At 45.5% G+C, this 23670-nt stretch overlaps 1 non-coding gene and 1 pseudogene across 1 annotated transcript; one reads left to right on the top strand and one right to left on the bottom strand.

Moving 5' to 3' along the window:
• Positions 1-13881, bottom strand: part of LOC119350720 — a 53307-nt pseudogene extending 39426 nt beyond the window's left edge.
• Positions 13882-17295: 3414 nt separating this feature from the next.
• TRNAC-GCA lies at positions 17296-17366 on the top strand. Its single transcript has one exon. It is a non-coding gene; the product is annotated as a tRNA-Cys (tRNA).
• The last annotated feature ends 6304 nt before the right edge of the window (positions 17367-23670 follow it).

Below are 23670 nucleotides of genomic sequence, written 5' to 3' on the forward strand. Positions count from 1 at the left end.
ACTGTGGCATTTCTTTTAAAGCCCTTTATGTGATGTCGCTCAGACGTCCGACTGTGGCATTTCTTTTAAAGCCCTTTCTGCGATGTCGCTCAGACGTCCGACTGTGGCATTTCTTTTAAAGCCCTTTATGCGATGTCGCTCAGACGTCCGACTGTGGCATTTCTTTTAAAGCCCTTTCTGTGATGTTGCTCAGACGTCCGACTGTGGCATTTCTTTTAAAGCCCTTTTTGCGATGTCGCTCAGACGTCCGACTGTGGTATTTCTTTTAAAGCCCTTTATGTGGTGTCGCTAAGACGCCCGACTGTGGCATCTTTTTTCCTTATTTTTATTTTGTTCACCTTTCGAGGCGTCGCTTCAGACACCCGATCGGTCTTCATTTGTGTTATGTTGGGATTTCAGGCGGACTACCGCCGTTTCCCCTTTTTCTTACCCCGTTATGCTAATTTTATTTTAATGTGCATTGATGAATTAATCATGTCGCATCCATGCATGCATTTGTTATATCTTACGTCCCAACTGTCTTGCGAGTACTTTCAAAGTACTCACTGGCTTGTTGATTTGGCCAGATGCTGACGAAGGCGATCTCATGGATGAAGAGTTTGATAGCGAGTCCGACACCTAGAGGAGTCCCAGTCAGTCTTGTGCGACCCTGGATTTGGTCACTGTATTATATCCGCTTCCGCTACCAAATAAATTCATCGAGCCTCTCCTCGACGCTCGATGAGATGACAGACGTAGAGTCTTGTATTTCTCTCCCCGCTGTGTTTTTTCACCACCGTCCTATCCTCGAGTCAGTAGTATGCCTCCACACCCCTGTGTCGTGTCCGCCATTATGTATAATTATTGGCATGCTTGTAATAATTTGGTTGAGCAACCGTAGTTCGACCCTGTAATATATTTTATGCTACTGGCTTATTGTATCAAGAATTTGTCTGCCAGTGTGGAGGATTTCTCTCATACTGGACTTAAAAGATTGGCTTTTCAATAAATATTTTTATTGGAAAACCGGTCGTGACAAGCTTGGTACCAGAGCCAGGCTGACTGTAGGAAGCCACTAGGTGCGATCGCTAATTGGTTATTAGCCTGATAGAGCTAATTTATATTTTTGCAATGGTAGTCATTTTCTGTCAGTCAGCATAAATTTATGATCTTACCATGCAGAATTTTTGCCTACTTTTGTAGATGGCCGACAATAGCTGCGAGTCTCAGACCTTCGCCAACGTGCCCGATGGGTTCGTCAAGCTTCTTTCTTTCATCGTTCAGGTCGCGATGGGGCCATCCGTGCGCCCAGTCTTCACACTCTGCCAGCACCGAGTCAACGACAGTCTGACCATGCACCAGGCCGCGGTGCAGTTCAAGGGAGGGCGTGGTGAGTTACGCCGCTTCCGGTTCGTGGGAAGAGCCATGCCTACGGAGAGGCATGCTATGCAGATGGCAGCCCGCGAGGCGATAGCTCGTCTCAGGGATGTCCTCCCCGTGATGAAGACTCGTCGTTACCGTTATCTTCTGTGCCATGTGCCTTACACCTGTCACTACGCATACTCCTGCCCCAGAGGAGAACGAGACGAGGCTTTTGAGATGCTCATTGAGTATCTCCGGGCCCTGGAGGCAGCCTTCGACAACCTGGTGGAGGACTTCGTAGCTACCCGCATGGACTCAGTTCATGGTTGTGCTGCCAACAGGAGCGAGCTCCTACCAATCGCACCGCCACTGACTTTTGTCTCGTCATCAGCATCTTTTACGCCTGCTCGTCGTCTGCCTTCTACCGAAGAATTCAACCAAGTTATTGCGCCCACTCCAGTGCGCACTGCACCACCCTTCGCGCCCACTCCTGTACGTGTTGCTCCGCCCCTGGCAACCGCTCCGCCCACTCTGCGCAACACTACACGTATGGAGCCCATTAGCGAGGAGGAAGTCGAGTCCCCAACCTCGCTACGCCTCGCCCTCGGCAGGGCAAGGGAGATCGTCAATATCTCTGCCTAAGTACGCTTAGCTGCCGTGTATTGTACCACTTTGTAAGATACGTGCATAGGCTGTGAGAAGTAGCCTGTTTGCGCATCATGTAGGATCTGGAGAAGTGCACTAGCCTTAATAACATGTCAGGATTAAGTACGCATATCCTGAGTGATGTATTGTATAATTACCGCCCGTGTGTAAGATATGTAATGAGCAGTCCTTCTCCGTGCGCAAGTCGATTTGTTTTTCTTAAGTAAGCTGAGCTATTTAATTCTATTTGCCAGCTTTATGCATTTTATGGATTTGTTTTTGCGACTTTTTCCGCTTTTCTTATGGGTTTTACAAAATATATCCCCAGAGTGAAAAATGTCTCGTCCTTGGACTTGCTCCATGCCAATTCCATCAGAGGAAAATTATGATGCACAACCCAGCAACGAGTTCACTCAGGGACAGTCTAGCCAACCGGGCAATGAATCGGCACTTTTACAAATGTGCCGCCTTTATGAACAGAGTCAGCAACAACATCGTGAAATAATGAACCAAGTCATCAACATGGGAAATCACCATGGACAGTTTCAACAGCACTCCAAGTTATCTGAGCTACAGAAGACACGTCCTCAAACATTTTCTCATACTGACAAGCCTCTTGAAGCCGAGGACTGGCTTCGAGATATGGAGAGAAAATTAATTATTGCAAAATGTTCAGACCCCGAGAAGGTATTATATGCTCCGCACTATCTCACAGGAGCAGCCGCGTCGTGGTGGGAGAATTTTCTGCACATGCATCACAACGAAAATGACATAACCTGGGATGATTTCAAGGAAGGTTTCCGTGGTGCACATATTCCTAAGAGTATTATGAAAATCAAGAAGAGAGAATTTGATGACCTCAAACAAAGGAACATGACAGTGTCAGATTACAACAGTCAATTTACCCTATTATCCCGCTACGCCAATGAGGAGCGTATGACTGAAATCAAGAAGATGGAGAAATTCCTTGACGGTCTGGCACCCGCACTTAAATGCCAACTGGTCGTGCACACTTTTCCTGATTTTAAAACGCTGGTGGACAAGGCCATTACTCTGGAAAATGAGAGACGCAGTCTGGAAGATATCCGCAAGCGAAAAAGGGACCAGACTAATCACACTCGCAATCACCGAAGCAAGATAGATTTTAAAAAGGGTGGGACACCCAAATTCTCATCCAATGTCTCACGCCCAATCAAGAATTTTCATGCAAGGGACAAGGAATTCACCTATCGCCCCGGCGTTACTTGTTACGCTTGTGGAGAAGAAGGGCACTATGCCAAACAGTGCCCCAAGCCAAGGAATTCAACCCCAAAGCCAAACAACGGCAACAATTCCGCGCCCAAGCGAAACAATTTCAATCCCAACAATAACCACAGGAAGGGTCATCTGAACCACGTAACCAAAGAGGAGGCACAAAATGCTCCGGATATCGTACTCGGTACGTTTCCTATCAACACAATACCTGCAATGGTTTTGTTTGATTCTGGAGCTTCTCACTCTTTCATCTCGAAAAGTTTTGCTTTGCAAAATAATTTTTCGATGCTTCCTTTGGAGAAATCCATAATAATCAAGTCCCCCGGGATTCAGCAAGTTTCTCAGAATTACTGTCAGAATGTGGTCATTGAGTTTGAAGGATTGGAGTTTTACGCAAATCTTATTGTATTAGAAAATAAAGGACTGGATGTCATCCTAGGGATGGATTGGCTAACCACCAATAAAGGTTTTATCGACTGTTTCAACAGGACCGTGATTCTCACACACCACCAAGGGAAGACAATAAGAGTATCAGCCAAGGAAGGAAAAAGACCCCGGCAACCGAGATTAAATAAGGTGGACGTTTCTGAGCTAAACAAGGTTCCAGTAGTGTGTGAATTTCCAGATGTATTCCCTGAAGAGCTGCCAGGCATGCCACCAGATCGAGAAATAGAATTCCGCATTGAGCTAGCACCAGGAACCAACCCCATCTACAAGAAACCATACAGAATGGCACCATCCGAGTTGATCGAATTGAAGAAGCAAATAAAGGAATTACTGGATAAAGGATACATTCGGGCCAGCTCCTCACCTTGGGGATCACCAATTTTATTTGCCAAGAAGAAGGATGGAACGCTGAGATTGTGTATCGACTATCGAGCACTTAACATGGTCACAGTCAAAAACAAATACCCGATGCCAAGGATAAATGATTTGTTTGATCAACTTGCTCAGGCCAAGGTATTCTCAAAAATTGACTTAAGGTCAGGATACCATCAATTGAAGGTACGAACAGAAGATATCCCCAAAACAGCCTTCACCTCCAGATATGGACTGTACGAGTTCACAGTGATGCCATTTGGATTAACTAACGCCCCGGCATATTTTGTTCACCTCATGAACAAAGTATTTATGAAGTTTATGGACAAATTCGTCGTAGTATTCATCGACGATATTCTGGTATACTCCAAAACACCAGAAGAGCACGCAGAACATCTCAGGATTGTACTAGGAGAGCTAAGGAAACACCAATTGTATGCCAAGTTCAGCAAGTGCGAATTTTGGCTAAGACAAGTAGGTTTTCTAGGCCACGTGCTGACTCAAGACGGTATAGCAGTGGACCCAGAGAAAGTCAAGGCCGTACTTGACTGGAAGTCACCAGCCAGCGTAACAGACATATGAAGTTTCTTGGGAATGGCAGGGTATTACCGCAGATTTATTGAAGGATTTTCCACCATATCCAAGCCTATGACACAGTTACTCAAGAAAGATAAGAAGTTTGAATGGACAGAAGCCTGCGAGAAAAGTTTCCAAGAGCTAAAGCGGAAATTAACAACAGCACCAGTATTAATTGTACCCGATATACACAAGAATTTTGAAGTATTTTGTGACGCATCCAGAAAGGGTCTCGGATGCGTGTTGATGCAAGAAGGCAAGGTTGTCGCCTACGCTTCAAGGCAACTTCGCAAACACGAGGAAAATTATCCCACTCATGATTTAGAAATGGCAGCAGTTATTCATGCACTCAAGGAATGGAGGCATTTTCTACTTGGGAATCGATGTGAGATATATACGGATCACAAAAGCCTCAAATACATTTTTACGCAGCCAGAACTAAATTTACGGCAACACCGCTGGTTAGAATTGGTAAAGGATTACGATGTTGGTATCCATTACCATCCAGGGAAAGCAAACGTAGTGGCCGATGCCCTGAGTCGGAACCCCAGCTCCGATGGGAACTATCTGCACAGCTTGAGGCCCGAATTCCATCAAGAATTTGTCAAGCTCAACTTGATAATGGTAGCAGAAGGCACCATATCAAACTTGGAATACAACCACACCTTGTGGAGAAAATTAAAGAGGCTCAGTCCGGTCACCCCAGCATTGAAGGAATTAAAAGGAAGTTGAGTATGGGCAAGGCCTCGGAATTCGTCATAGACAATGAAGGAATATTATGGTACGGAGAAAGGCTATGCGTGCCAAACATAGAAGACCTTAAACAGCAAGTTTTAACTGAAGCACACACCACTCCATATTCGATCCACCCTGGAGGAACCAAAATGTATAAGGATATTCAGGAAAGATTTTGGTGGCACGGTATGAAGAGGGACATAGCCGCTTTCATTGCATGTTGCGACTCATGTCAACGCATAAAAGCTGAACATCAGAGACCAGCCGGACTACTGCAACCTAACAAAATACCTGAGTGGAAATGGGATGAAATAGGGATGGATTTTATTGTCGGATTACCTCGATCACGACACGGGAATGATGCCATATGGGTCATCACTGACAGGTTGACCAAAGTAGCACACTTTATTCCAGTGAAGACAACCTACACCACTCAGAGGCTTGCCAGGATTTATCTTTCCCGCATAGTCTGTCTGCACGATGTCCCGAAGACTATAATTTCCGACAGAGGCACTCAGTTCGTCTCAAGATTTTGGGAGCAATTACAACAGGCCCTGGGAACCCAACTAGCCTTCAGTACCGCATACCATCCACAGACTGATGGACAAACAGAACGCGTAAACCAGGTTTTAGAAGACATGCTGAGAGCATGTGTCCTCACCTATGGAACCAGTTGGGAGGACAGCCTGCCATATGCCGAGTTCGCATACAACAACAGTTACCAGGCCAGCCTGCAAATGGCTCCTTTCGAAGCCCTATACGGAAGGAGATGTCGTACCCCGTTAAATTGGTCAGAGACCGGAGACAGCCGCATCTTCAGACCAGATATGCTCAGAGAAGCCAAGGAAAAAGTCAAGCTAATCAGGGACCGACTTAAGACCGCTCAAAGTCGACAGAAAAGTTATTATGATCAGAAACATCGTAGGGTCAGCTTCGAACCCGGTGAATTCGTATACTTGAGAGTATCCCCGATGAGAGGATTGCAACGGTTTAAGATTAAGGGAAAATTAGCACCAAGATTCATTGGACCATTTTGCATAGTGGCACGAAGAGGCACTGTAGCCTACCAACTAGACTTACCCGAAGACTTGTCCGACATTCACGACGTGTTCCACGTCTCTCAATTAAGGAAGTGCGTAAGCAACCCAGAGAAACAAGTATCCCATGAGAACATTGACATACAGCCAGACCTCACTTATCGAGAACGTCCCATAAGAATATTAGAGGAGTCTGAAAGGAGGACCCGACAGAAAACCATCAAGTTTTTCAAAGTCCAGTGGAGCAATCACACCGACAGTGAAGCAACTTGGGAAAGCGAGGATTTTCTTCGGACAGAGCATCCACACTTATTTAAGGATCAGCTGAAATCTCGGGGACGAGATTTTTCCTAAGGGGGTAGGTGTTGTGACACTCCAAAGTTTTTATTTGGTTTTTTATCAAAACTTTGTGGTTTTGAGGAGAGACCTTTTTAAAAAAAATTCTTTTTCAGAAAAACCTTCCTCTTAAAAACCTCCTTTTGCCTTGGCAAAGATTTTATTTCTTTCAAACTTTGGTGGTTGATCTTTTGCAAACTTCTTCTCTGTTAGTCCCCTCTAAAAATCTAAAAAAAAATTTGGGAGTTTTTAATTTGTTTTTTTAAGTGAAGCTCTATGAAAATTTGGGTTTTTCTTATCTTTGAAGCCACCCTTGGCTTTGTATTTTTGCCCATGAGATAAAACTCCTCCAAAACCTCCCCTCCCCCTAGTGATCAACCTAAATTCTCTGTCCCAACTAATCCAAACTGGTTTTGGATTTTTATTCTAATTATTTTTCCCCTCAATTCAATTCTGAAAATTATTTGGAGCCTGAGGGATTTTCAAAGCAAGTACACTTTTTCATTTGAGTTTTGACCTCAAACCAATTCTCCTAGATTGTCCTTTGAACCCACAACCCAGAACCATCTTGATCCACTCCTCCCCTTTTCAAATTTTTCAAAATGCAGTCTCTGCAAGTTTGGACCAGATTTGCCAAATTTGGTGAAATTCATATCCACACTGCTCCAAAAATTCCACCAAAAATCATGCAGCCTACTTGAGCAAGGAGAAGCCACTCCACCAAAAATCAGCTCAAGGAAAAATCACCAGAGGCCAATTTCATTCGGTCGAACACCTGGTGGGCACTGTTACTGTTCAAAGTTCAGAAAATTCAGTTTCAGTGTCATCTTCAGTCCGTCAGTTTCAATCACGCGGCCACAGTGCCCTTGGCACGTTCCTCGCCGCCTCTTCCTCTTGTCCGAAGCTGCACACGCGTGCGTGGAGCCTTCCTGGCGTCGATAGCGTGCTGGCTCGCCCTCGCCGGCGTCTTCTGCGGCGTCGGGACCTCCCGTGGCGGCCGACAGGAGGCACACCACGGCAGAACGCCGTTCCGCGCCGCCCATCACTCCCTGGCCCTCCGCATGGCCTCATGCACGCCAGCGCACGCCCGTAGCACAGCCACCGTGGCCAGCAAGCACGGAACGCGCTCTCCGTCGCCGACGGGCCCGCGCCATCACCGTTCCGTCGAGCTCGCCCTTAACACCCAAACCCCGGCCAGTTTAACACCAAAACGGACCCATTGAACCTCCGTGATGACGCTCGACCCCCTAACCACCCCGACCGAGCACTGCGCCACCGTAATCGCTCGCCGGTGATCCTCGTTCACGGCAACCGCCTCGGACCGCCTATATAAAGGGGTCCCGAGCTCACTCTCGTGCACGCAGCACCCCCACTACTCACCAACACCCCGCCAGGCCACTAGGGGGACCTCGAGGAGGTCTCCTCCCCCAGCTCCGGCCGCCTCGTCCCGCCTCGGCCTCCAGCCCGATTCGTTCTGGTGAGGCCATCTCCGACGCTCAAACCCCGTTCGTTACCCTCTTTAGCTGCCAGGAGCATAACCCCCTCTTCAATTTAACCTTTGCAGCCCTCTCCGACGAGCCCCTCGACCACCCAAGCCGCCGTCCGCCGGAGCAGAGCTCGCCGTCGACGTGGTGCTCGCCGACCGACTCCACCACCATCAACTGACGCGGAAGGGTACCCTGAGCACGGAGGTACTCTCCGATCTCTCTGCCTCGCCGTGGATCGCCGCCGGCGACCACCGCGGCTCTCGGGCGCCGGCGAACTCTGCCGCCCCGTTTGAACATTTGAACCTGACGGGTGGGACCCCACCGTCAGCCTCTCCGCTCTCTCTTTCGAATCGTTTTCTGGAAGCGCCTTCGGGCAGAATGCGTCTTCTCTTCGGGCTGGCGTAGTCGCTACCGAAGCGTTTTCTGTTTTTATAAACTAGCCCCTGGAAATCTTCTGTTTCATTACAGATAAGTCCCTGGACAAAAACCCTTATAACTTTTAATCAGAAAAGTATTTTTGATTGATTCTTTTTCTGTTCTCTTTAAAATTTTGTCTAGTTTTTTATCAGATTTATTTGAAAAATATTTGGTTTACCTTCTGTGCACTCCTTGGTATTTACGTTAGCGCATATATTTTCTTTAAACCGTAGATACCGAAGGAGGTGACGGAGCCGCGAACTTCACCGAGCTAGGCTCCGACTACTCTGAACCAGGAAAGCATGTTTGAACTTTTGATATGATGAGTGTCTCGGCATGTTTTGCATTTAGTTAGTTTCATGGCATGTTGGTAAGCATACCGATGAACGTTATTTTATGTGAAAATAAGGTGAGTGAGTTCAATGATCCATACGTGGATGAATGTGAATATGAATGGCCATGTGTTGGCATGAGGATGGGTACGATGGCAGTGTTGTAGCATGCCAGTCTTACGCCAGACTATGTGACTTCAGTGTCAAACCATATCGGTCCAGTACCTATCATTTCCTTCCTTGTACTACCACATGTTTTCCGCAAGGAATATGGTTTAGTAAGTTGCAAACCACTTTCATGGTACACACCAAAGAGGAGAGGCCGTGATGATGGTTCCATGGCCCTGGATTAAAGCCAGTCATCCAGTCAGGGGGCATGGGTGTTTCCGGTTGGGACCGAGAGGGGGGCACCCCTTAGAGCGCGCGTATATAAATTTGATCCCATGCTATTCGAGATTGTGATCTCCCCGTCTCAAAAGTTTTTCTTGGACGATGACTAGGGTGATTCCTAGCATCGGGAGGTAGGATGGGTGTGTACCGGTTAGCTGTGTTTTCTTCCGAAATACCGTAAACGGAACTAGTCCTTCGTGACTACGGAAATCCGTTGACTGTGGGAAAAATTTTGTACAAACTCTGCAGAGTCATATATTCCTCCAAATCATCTCTTCCATGTCAAGTTTCGTTCCATCTTATTCTAATCGATTGTCAGCTTTGATGATAGAGACTCCGGTGAATCGCATGAGTGCTAAATCCGGTTGAATGATTATCCCTGTGGATGGACTAACCCGTTTATTCTCATGGATTGAATGTTTATTATGAGTATTATTTACTGATGAACTTTTAAAGCCCTTTCTGCGAGGTCGCTCAGACGTCCGACTGTGGCATTTCTTTTAAAGCCCTTTATGTGATGTCGCTCAGACGTCCGACTGTGGCATTTCTTTTAAAGCCCTTTCTGCGATATCGCTCAGACGTCGGACTGTGGCATTCCTTTTAAAGCCCTTTATGCGATGTCGCTCAGACGTCCGACTGTGGCATTTCTTTTAAAGCCCTTTCTGTGATGTTGCTCAGACATCCGACTGTGGCATTTCTTTTAAAGCCCTTTTTGCGATGTCGCTCAGACGTCCGACTGTGGTATTTCTTTTAAAGCCCTTTATGTGGTGTCGCTAAGATGCCCGACTGTGGCATCTTTTTTCCTTATTTTTATTTTGTTCACCTTTCGAGGCGTCGCTTCACACACCCGATCGGTCTTCATTTGTGTTATGTTGGGATTTCAGGCGGACTACCGCCGTTTCCCCTTTTTCTTACCCCGTTATGCTAATTTTATTTTAATGTGCATTGATGAATTAATCATGTCGCATCCATGCATGCATTTGTTATATCTTACGTCCGAACTGTCTTGCGAGTACTTTCAAAGTACTCACTGGCTTGTTGATTTGGCCAGATGCTGACGAAGGCGATCTCATGGATGAAGGGTTTGATAGCGAGTCCGACACCTAGAGGAGTCCCAGTCAGTCTTGTGCGACCCTGGATTTGGTCACTGTATTATATCCGCTTCCGCTACCAAATAAATTCATCGAGCCTCTCCTCGACGCTCGATGAGATGACAGACGTAGAGTCTTGTATTTCTCTCCCCGCTGTGTTTTTCCACCACCGTCCTATCCTCGAGTCAGTAGTATGCCTCCACACCCCTGTGTCGTGTCCGCCATTATGTATAATTATTGGCATGCTTGTAATAATTTGGTTGAGCAACCGTAGTTCGACCCTGTAATATATTTTATGCTACTGGCTTATTGTATCAAGAATTTGTCTGCCAGTGTGGAGGATTTCTCTCATACTGGACTTAAAAGATTGGCTTTTCAATAAATATTTTTATTGGAAAACCGGTCGTGACACGGTGGTATGTGGAACTTATTTCGCAGAGCCGGACACTATCCTTGTGTTCAAAATCTTCTATGAAGTATTCGGAGGAGGAACCAGCCTTGCAATGCCGAAGACAATATGCGCGCCGGACTCGTTGTCATTGAAGCCTGGTTCAGGGGCTACTGAGGGAGTCCTGGATTAGGGGGTGTCCGGATAGCCGAACTATCACTATTGGCCGGACTCCTGGACTATGAAGATACAAGATTGAAGACTTCGTCACGTGTCCGGATGGGACTTTCCTTGGCGTGGAACGCAAGCTTGGCGATACGGATATGTAGATCTCCTACCATTGTAACCGAGTCTTTGTAACCCTAAACCTCTCCGGTGTCTATATAAACCGGAGGGTTTTAGTCCGTAGGACGAACAACAATCATACCATAGGCTAGCTTCTAGCGTTTAGCCTCTTTGATCTCGTGGTAGATCTAGTCTTGTACTACCCATATCATCGATATTAATCAAGCAGGAGTAGGGTATTACCTCCATCGAGAAGGCCCGAACCTGGGTAAAAACATCGTGTCCCTTGTCTCCTGTTACCATCTGCCTAGACGCACAGTTCGGGACCCCCTACCCGAGATCCGCCGGTTTTGACACCGACATGGACCCTTCGTGGGTTGAAGTCTCCATCAACGTGGATGTACGATAGCACCACCTATCGGAACCACGACAAAAACATCCATGTCTCCAATTGCGTTTGAATTCTCCAAACCCTTCCCTTTACATTCTTGCAAGTTGCATGCTTTAAATTCCGCTGCTCATATACTCTTTGCATGCTTGCTTGAATTGTATGAAGATTGCTTGACTTGTGCAAAGATAGCTAAAATCTACCAAAGTCTAAAATTGGGAAAAGGTTAAGTTTTTAATTGGTCAAGTAGTCTAATCATCCCCCCTCTATACATACTTCAAGGTCCTACAGCTTGCTTGAATGTAGACACCCGATCGGCCCGACTTCCCCAAATGTCAGCCACCAGCCCTTTTCCTGTAGTATGGGTCTTGATTTCTTGTCTTGTTTTTGTTTTAGTCGTGGTGATCGCCCACGAAGAAAGAAATGAATGAATGTCCATTTGGGAAAATGTAGAATAATACACCTACCGAGACGAAAGCCAAGGGCGAGTTTCATAGGTGGACGTATCGAACTAAAATAAGATCTAAGATTGACATCTTGATACAATGATTTACCATAATAATAAATAGAGTCAATGGTGACAGAGCTGTGGGAAGAGCCGCTTATTTTTTGTGGCGTGGGCTTCCATTCACCAGCGCAGACTACAGAACCATGCTAGATAGTCACCCATCACACGGCTCTCAAACCCAACCTGTGGTGGATCCCGGGGGACAAAGCAAAGTTAAAGCGCTTGATCTTTGCCCCATACTTTGAGATCTTCCTCCCCGCCGATCAAGCAGCAACGCAACTCGTGATAGGCTTAGCTTAAGCCGCTAACGTTCGGTTCAGATAAGTAAAGTCCCTTTGGTCGGTTCGCTCAGGTGGTCCTCCCTTATTTTCCCTAACGTTCAGAGTTGTTACAGTTTGAGAAAGGAGCACCGCCAAGTCCACTAGGGGCGCCCTGGATGAATAAGAAATGGACAGCTGAGGTCAGACTTGCATGAAAAAAGAAGATAATAAGTTAGATGTACACACCTGAGGTTGGTAAGAACTGAGGGACAATGTCCCCCGGGCCCATCAGCAAAAGCAACTGCTGCTTAATCGTAGGTTTGCTTTCGGGCAAGGCCCCCGCTGCTGGAACAGGCGGTTGTCATTTTCAAGTAAACGCCCCGCCCCCTTTCTTTGCCCGCCGGCCGCCTAGCTCGTTATTCTTTGAGATCTGGATAGAGCCTCGCTTCGGGGCGGGGGAAGCATGGATTCTATAAATCTATTGAATCCATGCTGCAAGCAGCAAGTGTAGGCTAAAAAGGCAATAGTCTAACGTTGGGGTAGGGCGCGCCAAAACAACCGGGGGCCCCCGGAGGGGTCAGTGCAAAAGTACTATATTCTTTCCAGTTACTTTCATTGGCTAGCTGCCTTTTGTAGCGCGCGCACTCTGATCCTCTTCTACGAATCTACAACTCTCTTTACTGAGCGAGACTTCATCTATATCCCTAGAAGTGGATTTGAATTCCCATTTATTCTTTGAATGACAGCTTCAACTAGGCTCCACCTTAGAGAGGGTTTTTGGTTTGAATCAAGATAGGGACAGGGGCGCGTCGGAATGGTAGTTGCTTAGTCTCATTCGAGAGTCCAATCTCTTTGTACTGTGCTTGCTTTTGTGTCTTTGAAAAAAAAGAAATAAGGGGGTCGATTTAGGCTCCTTCCCTTCCACTGCATAGCTGCGCTATCAGGTACTATGAGCCCTCTGCCCCACGCATCTAACCAGCTCGCGTGGTTCACCGATTCCACCAAAAACTCTCATTTGTTAAAGCGGAGCATAGTGTGGCATCGAACGAGAAAGGTCTCTTTTTTGGTTTATTCACTGATCTGAAATGAAACTTAGCACTTGTTTTTTTATTGATTCCTAGGGCTAGGTGTTTGCAGAATCAGTCTATCCGAACCGCAGACGCACTTTTCAGATCAGTGATGGCCTCTCCAGCAGAGCTGGGCGTCGGGGCCCTGGATGCGCTAGCGATCGACACATTAGGGGAGTACTTGCCCAGGTTTCTCGACCTGGTATCCTTATCCTCGCATTCATGATATCTACATTCAACTATGCCCCGGAGACACGGTCGAAGCACGCCTGCCCCGTGTGTGTCTTTCACGACATGCTCTGGTCCCGGGTTTCTTCTTGTGGTCTTCTAGCATTAGAAGAAGTCATGTCCGTCCAGGACATCTACAACGTCCTCTCACGCATTTTTGGGGGGACAAACAAAGATCAGGAAAAGACGGACCGAACCCATTCGGTGACTTTCGCGGTCGCCCTCACTGAACTGACTTGGATCTGAACTATGATTCAGATCAAGTCTTACCGAAATTGGATTTCCTTTTCATGCCATATGTCACTTAGACTTTACTTTTCCCCTTTCCGCCCTATCCTCTATTTGTTCGATAGGGTCTTCTTTTATTCTAATTCTAAACCCAATGTCGTCCAGAGTTTCCTTGTCGACGCGAAGGGGCCAGCAGCCCCCAAACCAAAGTCTGAGATCAGAACTCACACCGCGGTTGTGGCTTGAAGGCCGCATGCAAGTTCTTCAATATTTAGAGAGTATGTGTTAGTACGAGATCGCGCTATCAACTTATTTCATCTTTCTTGATGATTAGGACAAAATTGTACCCCTTAGGAACCCATGCACCTTTGTTTGGATGCCGATCTAATATTGTTACAATACGAAATACTTGAAGGCCACACGCAATTGACTCACCTACATTTTATGCTCCCACCCTTTTGTAGAAAAATCCTCTGCCTCTCGGGAAGTGCTCACATCAACTCCAATTTGGATGGAGCTTCTCGACGGGTTAGAGTGTTTGCGAACCAAAAAGGGGAAAACCCATCCTTCAAAGTAGTGAAGTGAACCAGTATAATAAGACAATAGGTCTCATGGGCCAAGCCTGCTATCAGGCAGTGACTGGGAATCAATCCTGAAATAGATAAGGTCTAGTGCTCTCAGAAAATATTTGATTCGCCGAAAAATTGGCTTTATCAGACCAATCCATGTTCAGAAGCCTTCCATCAAAAGTCAGTGGTCTAGGCCGCTTTCCTTGACTTTGAGTTGGATCTCATTCTTCTTCCCGGCACAAAAAGAGGGTAGACTTCATCCGAGATACATGGGTTCTTTTGCTTCCTTCAAAGAACTCATCTTTGAGCCTCTAAAAAGAAGGGCATAGTATCCCAGCCACCTAGACCACCTAAAAGAAAGGAATTGGTCTTTAGCTTTGAGTGATCCAATCATTGGTGAATGGGTTCAGTAAGGTAGAAGTAAAGGGCCCCTCCCAACCTAGGAAATTCACAGCAGGAAAGACTGGCACCGATCAGCAAAAGCAAACCCTTCAGTACATCGCGTTCAGCCCTCCTGCAAAATCCCATTTGTTTTATTGAGGAATCACTCTTGATCCTCTAAAGGCTCTTCTCCGTTTATAACTCAAAGTCCATCTGTCTCTCGTGGAAGCGCTTTATAGTGCCTAGAAGATCCAGCAAACGGGGGTGCCAATGCTGTCCCAAGACTAGATCACGGTAGGTAGCTGCTTTAAAGAGGTTGGGAGACAGACTGGTGAACAATCTTCTTGTTTTCTACGACCTAGAGCACTCTTTTTTTCAATCGTACGAAGAAACTCCATGAAAAACCCAACTATCACTCCTATGAGACGGCTAACTCCCAACTCCCGATACATTCTTTAGAGTCGACCAAAGGACTCATTGGTCCATGGACATAGTTTCTTTGTTCATGTGTTTTTGTTTTGCTCTCCCCCTTTTTTCACTTAGTTTGGTTGGAATGGAAAGAGAACTTCCTTTAGTTTTTCTTTTTTTGTTGTTGCCTGGTTCGGTCTCTCCGAGTGGAATAAGTGGGTCCTTCTTCTTTTTCCTGACTGATGAAGGTCGAAACTGAAGATCGAATCAAGTGGAGTCTAGATTCCTATGTTTGTACCAACTCAAATGATTGATGAATTGGATCTTGAGTATGCTCACTTTGCTACTCAGCAAGGGTAAAAGAATGACAAAGAGACTGACATCACAGAGGATGGGAAGGACCCAATCGCCTGCCTCTTTCTTGGTCCACCCCTGGTGGGTACTTTATAGCTCACAACACGAGATAGGTAGATATGTGACATAGAAAAATTGCTTTCATTGACAACAAGACTCTCTTCCTGATTGGGATTGGTCTGTGCAGGATCTCCTTCCCTATGAGACTCTTGCTTCCCTTTGAAAGAGGCAGACCCCTACTTCAATTGTCATCTGATGACTCTTCCCCGGTTGTGGACTCAGACCTCTCACAACCAAAAAAGGAAAATCAAAATCAAACAAATCTATATATAACCAATCTATCACCTTTGATGACTCGTTGACAGCCTCCTCAACCCAAGCTTCCATCTCCTGCTCCAGACATCGGCACTTGCCCGCGCCAGTCCATCAAAGGTGGATCAAGGTGAGTTTGACTACGAACTCGAGGATGCTGGGAACGATCTCTTTTTGGGGAATCACTCCCATCGAGAGGCCCTCTTCCTCCCTTTTCTTGAATCTGGGAGAGAGGCAAAAGAGAAGTCCAAAGAGACCTTGACTCTTTCAAGGGAAAGGAGGGAGATCAAATGCGAGATGGAGTCCCTGCCGAATGGAATGGACATCCTTGGGGACAGCTGTGTAAGACTTAATTGACCATAAAATTGGACGGAAAAACTACTACAAATATCATAAGAAACCCAGCTCAAAGTGAATGGAGAGAGAACCCATGCGCCTTGGAAGGATCTGAAGCTGTTCGGACACTCATAAACAAGTGAACTCCAATCCAGGATCCCTCAAAAAGTGAAGTGAACTAGCCATGTAGAATAGTCAGGTTAGGAAAAGAGTCTTTCATGTCAAGGTGAACATAGACATACAAGGTTAGTTTGTTTTCCTTAATTCTCAGAGAAAAGACTCGTTGCTGGAACCGAGAGCACTGGCGATTGCTTTCTTTCTGACCTTCAGCCGAGAAATTCCATACCTTCCACCGACTTCTTTTGTGTGTGGCCAGAACGTGATGCTTTCCAATGCCACGTACTTTTCTTAACAATGTATGAAGCCCGTAAAACCAAAATCGATCCAAATACATGACCTTGACGATTGAGGAAAAAGGGTATGTATTATTATGGTGTGAGCCTTCTTTCTTTTTGGCCTTAGATTATCATAAGCGAGGAATGGTGTGTGCTAGCCTTCAGACTATACTTTATTGTAGGGAAAGGGAAAAAATGGAGAATATCTTTAAGAACCCTAGAAAGAATTTCACTTGGAGCAACAGGGGTCAGGTCACAATATATCAATATCATAATTCTCTTCTTTTTAATTGATACTGATTAGCTGTAAATCAATTTGATTTTGTTATGCCATTAAGGAAACACTATTTGGGATACAATACCCATTTTAGAACCGTTCACTACTAACAAATAGAAAATCTAAAAATAACAAATAATAACAAATACTATAGTTAATGGTTCCAATTTTTCCTAAATTTGGCAGTCTGTGATTGGAAATCCTTTCTCTTTTAAATAGAAAGAGAAGGTATTTAAGCAATGTGTGTTTTGACATACAATCAATCGAAGAGAATAAAACTGGGTCCAATAAAAAACAGGAATGAATTTATTAAAAGGGATTGGAAAGGGATAAGTACAAAGGGATTCAACGATCTAAAAAATCAAAAAGGGTTTAATAATCCCCTCCTACGAATAAAAATTAGTAAAATAATGTGGATGAATAAGATTTTGCTCGATTTTGGATCGGATTTGGCGGCATGGCCAAGCGGTAAGGCAGGGGATTGCAAATCCTTTACCCCCAGTTCAAATCTGGGTGTCGCCTGACCAAAAAAATACTTAGGATTTCTTATTGTACTAATTGAACTTGATAAATTCTTGCCCTACATAAGCAAAGGAAAAGAACTAGGCCTGTCGATACTGGATTTTACCATAGTTCTAGTTCTAAAAAAGGCTGTCAATTTCTTCTTAAAACTAGGGCTCTGGCAGGGTTCTGGGTAGTGGCCCAAACCGATACCAATAGGGATGAGGGATATATACTTATGAATTTCATAATTGATTCTATTCCGCAATTCATAACGACGAAAGTAAGAGGTCAAAAATCTTGGTATCCAAAGGTCCCTAAAGGACATTCCTTTTTTGCTCCTAGGATTGAAGAAGAGATTATACGAAAGACTATCAAGACTTCCTAATTATCTGACACTACCTACACTAAAGTAAGGTCTACTGACTCTGTTTGGAATTAGATTGGATAGGCTGATGGGAAATATAGGAGTTGTGGAAAGAAGAGACTTTCTTTCCATACTTACGAGAGACTCCGAGTACTCAAACATTCAATCAAGATTGTCGGTTAGCTCTTATCTTTTAGAATAACTTAGTAAAAAAAGTAAAAGTAATAAATTAAATGAATCTCCTAAGTCGGCAGCCCATGAGGTTTCAATGGTTACTTTTGGATTTTTTCAGGAAAGAAAGCAAAGAAGAAGGGAGGATTCTCTATTACCAACTTCCCCCATTGTCATGTCCTCATTGGTCATTCATCTTTCCCAATCTAGTGACATCGTTCTTCAAGGTGCCGGAGGGTTTGAAGCATACCTACTACCCCTCCCCTGAGCTTAGGTCAGAGTTACCTCAGCACGCTTGAGTAATAACTAGGAAAATCAAGTCTGGACAGGTCTTCGAGCCAACTTCAGGAAGAAATGCAAGTGAAAGAGAATGCTCTCGAGGGCGCAGGAGTATTTTTTTGTCTTTCTTATTTGAAATCCAAATCGAAATGCCCCAACTTGATAAATTGACTTATTTCTCACAACTCTTCTGGAAATAGCTGGACGTTGTGCTCGCTAACGTGGTTAGCTCACCTTTGTACATGTATGGGGCTGGCTAGGTGTCAAATGGTTGAATTTACAATTTTGGCCAGTCAATTTTTGAGCAGCCGTCCATTCCAGATCAAACGGGCAGGGTAACACTCATGTAAAGCAAAAAAACTGACTGGCCTAAATCCTCTGTAACTCGATTTTCTACGGCAGCCAAACTCAGGCCTATGCTCACAAAAAAATACGCTATCTAGTGATCATGATGCATCGTAGTCGTGGTACTTGCACTAGGAGAGCCGTGAGATCCGAAAAAGGGTTTCCTCCCGCTTTATAAATAAAGCAACTTCCACCAATCACACGATAACTGCTGGGGCACACAGCACATCAAGCCCAAATGAGAAAGAAAGAAGAACAAAATGCCAACAATGGCAACTCGGCAAAGCATAGATGATCCGCCACCGTTGCGCCCTCCGGATTCGTCCCACCACACACCAAGGCTCTGAATCGACACGTAACCAAGCAGCACCTCCAAGAAGGGATGCGACGTTGACGATGCTGCTGCCCGGACATGTCCTAGGGTTTCCCTCGGCACGCGAAGAGGAGTGGAGGATGGGTAACACCTACGCCCATCAGGAAGGAAAGGCGACGCCCGCAGGCGACACCGCGTCGGCGCCGGAAGAACCGGCAGGGATTTCTCACACATCCCAACCACCACTATCTGTCCGATCCGAAGCCAGCCAGCCACCCACCCACCCACCAGCATATGCCACCACGGTCTTGAAGTCATCCATGTCGCCTCATTGAGACCGCCATCACGAGGCCTAGAGGATGGAGAGAGGAGCGCCAGAAATCAGGAGGGGCAGCACCGGAGCCGTGCCAGGAGGGAACCACCTCCACCGCCATCGTGTGGGAGGCCTGTGCCTCCAGCACCGTCGCGGGTGTTGGGGAACATAGCAATAATTCAAAATTTTCCTACGTGTCACCAAGATCAATCTAGGAGATGCTAGCAACGAGAGAGAGAAAGGAGAGTGCATCTTCATACCCTTGAAGATCACTAAATGGAAACATTACAAGAACGCGGTTGACGGAGTCGTACTCGCGGCGATTCAAATCGCGGAAGATCCGATCTAGCGCCGAACGGATGGCGCCTCTGCGTTCAACACACGTACAGCCCGGGGACGTCTCCTCCTTCTTGAACCAGCAAGGGGAGAGGAGAAGTTGAGGGATCCGGCAACATGATAGAATGGTGGTGGAGTTTGTGGTTCTCCTGCAGGGCTTCGCCAAGCTCTACGGAGGAGGAGGAAGTGTTGGAGGAGGGAGGGGTTGCGCCAGGGGAAGGGTGTGGCTGCCCTCCCACCCCCCTCACTATATATAGAGGGAAGGGGAGAGGGGGCTGGCCCCTCTAGATGGATCTAGAGGAGGGGGCAGCGGCCAGGGGAAACCCTAGATGGGTTTGGGCGCCCCCACCACCTAGGAAACTTGCCTCCCAAGCCGGGAGGGGCAGCTGCCCTAGGGGTGGCGCCCCCACCTCTCCAGGTTACATGAGATGGGGTGGGAGGGGCACTCAGCCCCTTAGTGGGCTGATGTGCCCCCCCCCCTTGGCCCGTAAGGCCCCCCAACGCTTGTCGGGGCCTCCGAAACCCCTTTCGGACACGCTGGTCGTCACCCGGTACCCCCGGAACAATTCCGGACTCCAATACCCTTCGTCCAATATATCGATCTTCACCTCTGGACCATTCGGGAGTTCCTCATCACGTCCAGGATCTCATCTGGGACCCCGAACAACCTTCGGTAACCACACACTATTTCCCATAACAACTCTAGCGTCACCGAACCTTAAGCGTGTAGACCCTACGGGTTCGGGAACCATGCAGACATTACCGAGATGTTCTCCGGCCAACAACCAATAGCGGGATCTGGATACCCATGTTGGCTCCCACATGTTCCACGATGATCTCATCGGATGAACCACGGTGTCGGGGATTCAATCAATCCCGTATACAATTCCCTTTGTCTACCGGTACGTTACTTGCCCGAGATTCCATCGTCGGTATCCAAATACCTCGTTCAATCTCGTTACCGGCAAGTCTCTTTACTCGTTCCGTAACGCATGATCCCATGACTAACTCCTTAGTCACATTGAGCTCGTTATGATGATGCATTATCGAGTGGGCCCAGAGATACCTATCCGTCATATGGAGTGACAAATCCCAGTCTCGATTCGTGCCAACCCAACAGACACTTTCGGAGATACCTGTAGTGCACCTTTATAGCCACCCAGTAACGTTGTGATGTTTGGTACACCCAAAGCATTCCTATGGTATCCGGGAGTTGCACAATCTCATGGTCTAAGGAAATGATACTTGACACTAGAAAAGCTCTTAGCAAACGAACTACACGATCTTGTGCTATGCTTAGGATTGGGTCTTGTCCATCACATCATTCTCCTAATGATGTGATCCCATTATCAATGACATCCAATGTCCATGGTCAGGAAACCATAACCATCTATTGATCAACGAGCTAGTCAACTAGAGGCTTACTAGGGACATGTTGTGGTCTATGTATTCACACACGTATTACGATTTCCGGTTAATACAATTATAGCATGAACAATAGACAATTATCATGAACAAGGAAATATAATAATAACCAGTTTATTATTGCCTCTAGGGCATATTTCCAATAGTCTCCCACTTGCACTAGAGTCAATAATCTAGTTCACATCACTATGTGATTGTAATGAATTCAACACCCATGGGGTTTGATCATATCTCGCTTGTGAGAGAGGTTACCAGTCAACGGGTATCAACCTTTCAGATCCGTGTGTGCTTTACAAATCTCTACGCCATCTTGTAGATGCAGCTACCACGCGCTATTTGGAACTATTCCAAATAACTGCTCTACTATATGAATCTGATTTACTACTCAGAGTCATCCAGATTAGTGTCAAAGTTTGCATCGACGTAACCCTTTACGACGAACTCTTTTACCACCTCCATAATTGAGAAAATTCCTTAGTCCACTAGTTACTAAGGATAACTTTGACCGCTGTCCTGTGATCCAGTGATCCATTCCTGGATCACTCTTGTACGCCTTGACTGACTCATGGCAAGGCACACTTTAGGTGCAGTACACAGCATAGCATACTCTAGAGCCTACACGTCTAAAGCATAGGGGATGACCTTCGTCCTTTCTCTCTCTTCTACCGTGGTCAGGTCTTGAGTCTTACTCAAGAATCACACCTTATAACATAGCCAAGAACTCCTTCTTTGCTGATCTATTTTGAACTCCTTCAAAATCTTGTCACGGTATGTATTCATTTGAAAGTACTATTAAGCGTTTTTGATCTATCCTTATAGATCTTGATGCTCAATGTTCAAGTAGCTTTTATCTAAGTTTTCCATTGAAAGAACACTTTTCAAACAACCCTATATGCTTTCCAGAAATTCTACATCATTTCCGATCAACAAAATGTCAACAACATATACTCATCAGAAATTCTATAGTGCTCCCACTCACTAAACTTTGTATAAACCCAAAATCTTTGATCATCTCATCAAAGCGTATATTCCAACTCCGAGATGCTTACTCTAGTCCTTAAAAGGATCGCTGGAGCTTTGCGTACTTGTTAGCATCTTTTAGGATTGACAAAACCTTCTGGTTGTATCACATACAACCTTTCTCAAGAAAATTGTCGAGGAAACAATGTTTTGACATCCTATCTGCAAGATTTCATAAATAATGCAGTAACTGCTAATATAATTCCAACAGACTCTCAGCATCTCTACGAGTGAGAAAGTCTCATCGTAGTCAACTCCTTGAACTTGTCACAAAACATCTTAGCGACAAGTCAAGCTTTCTTAATGGTGACACATACCATCACTGTCTGTCTTCCCTTTTAGAATCCATCTGTACCCAATAGCCTTACGACCATCAAGTAGTTCTTCCAAAGTCTACACTTTGTTTTCATACATGGATCCTCTCTCGGATTTTATGGCCTCGAGCCATTTGTCAGAATTCGGGACCACCATCGCTTCTCCCTAGCTTGTAGGTTCATTGTTATCTAGCAACATGACCTCCAAGACAGGATTACGTACCACTCTGAGGTAGTACGCATCCTTGTCAACCAACGAGGTTTGGTAGTGACTTTATCCGAAGTTTCATGATCAGCTTCCACTTCAACTAGTGTAGGCACCACAGGAACAACTTCCTGTGCCCTGCTACATACTGGTCGAAGTGATGGTTCAGTAACCTCATCAAGTCTCCACCATCCTCCCACTCAATTCCTTTGAGAGAGACTTTTCCTCGAGAAAGGACCCATTTTCTAAAACAATCACTTTTGCTTCCGGATCTGAGATAGGAGGTATACCCAACTATTTTTGGGTGTCCTATGAAGATGCATTTATCCGTTTTGGGTTCGAGCTTATCAGCATGAAACTTTTTCACATAAGTGTCACAACCCCAAACTTTTAAGAAACGACAGCTTAGGTTTCTCTAAACCATAGTTCATACGGTGTCATCCCATCGGAATTACGTGGTGCCCTATTTAAAGTGAATGTGGTTTTCTCTAATGCCTAACCCATAAACGATAGTGGTAATTCGATAAGAGACATCATGGTATGCACCACATCCAATAGGGTGCAGCTATGATGTCCGGACACACCATCACATTATGGTGTTCCAGGCGGTATTAGTTGTGAAACAATTTCCACAATGTCTTAATTTTGTACCAAACACGTAACTCAGATATTCATCTCTATGATCATATCATAGACATTTTATCCTCTTGCCACGACGATCTTCAACTTCACTCTGAAATTACTTGAACCTTTTAATAATTCAGACTTGTGTTTCATCAAGTAAATATACTTAGTATCTACTCAAATCATCTGTGAAGTAAGAACATAATGATATCCACTGCGTACCTCAACACTCATTGGACTGCACACATCAAAATGTATTACTTTCAACAAGTTGCTTTCTTGTTCCATCTTACTGAAAACGAGGCTTTTCAGTCATCTTGCACATGTGGTATGATTTGCATGTATCAAGTGATTCAAAATCAAGTGAGTCCAAATGATCCATCTACATTGAGTTTCTTCATGCGTACATACCAATAGACACGGTTCGCATGTCTCAAACTTTTCAAAAACGAGTGAGTCCAAAGATCCATCAACATGGAGCTTCTTCATGCGTTTTATACCAATATGACTCAAATGGCAGTGCCACAAGTAGGTGGTACTATCATTACTATCTTATGTCTTTTGGCATGAACATGTGTATCACTAGGATCGAGATTCAATAAACCATTTATTT

The sequence above is a fragment of the Triticum dicoccoides genome, chromosome 1B (genome assembly GCF_002162155.2).
Source record: "Triticum dicoccoides isolate Atlit2015 ecotype Zavitan chromosome 1B, WEW_v2.0, whole genome shotgun sequence".
In the NCBI taxonomy this organism is placed as follows: domain Eukaryota; kingdom Viridiplantae; phylum Streptophyta; class Magnoliopsida; order Poales; family Poaceae; genus Triticum; species Triticum dicoccoides.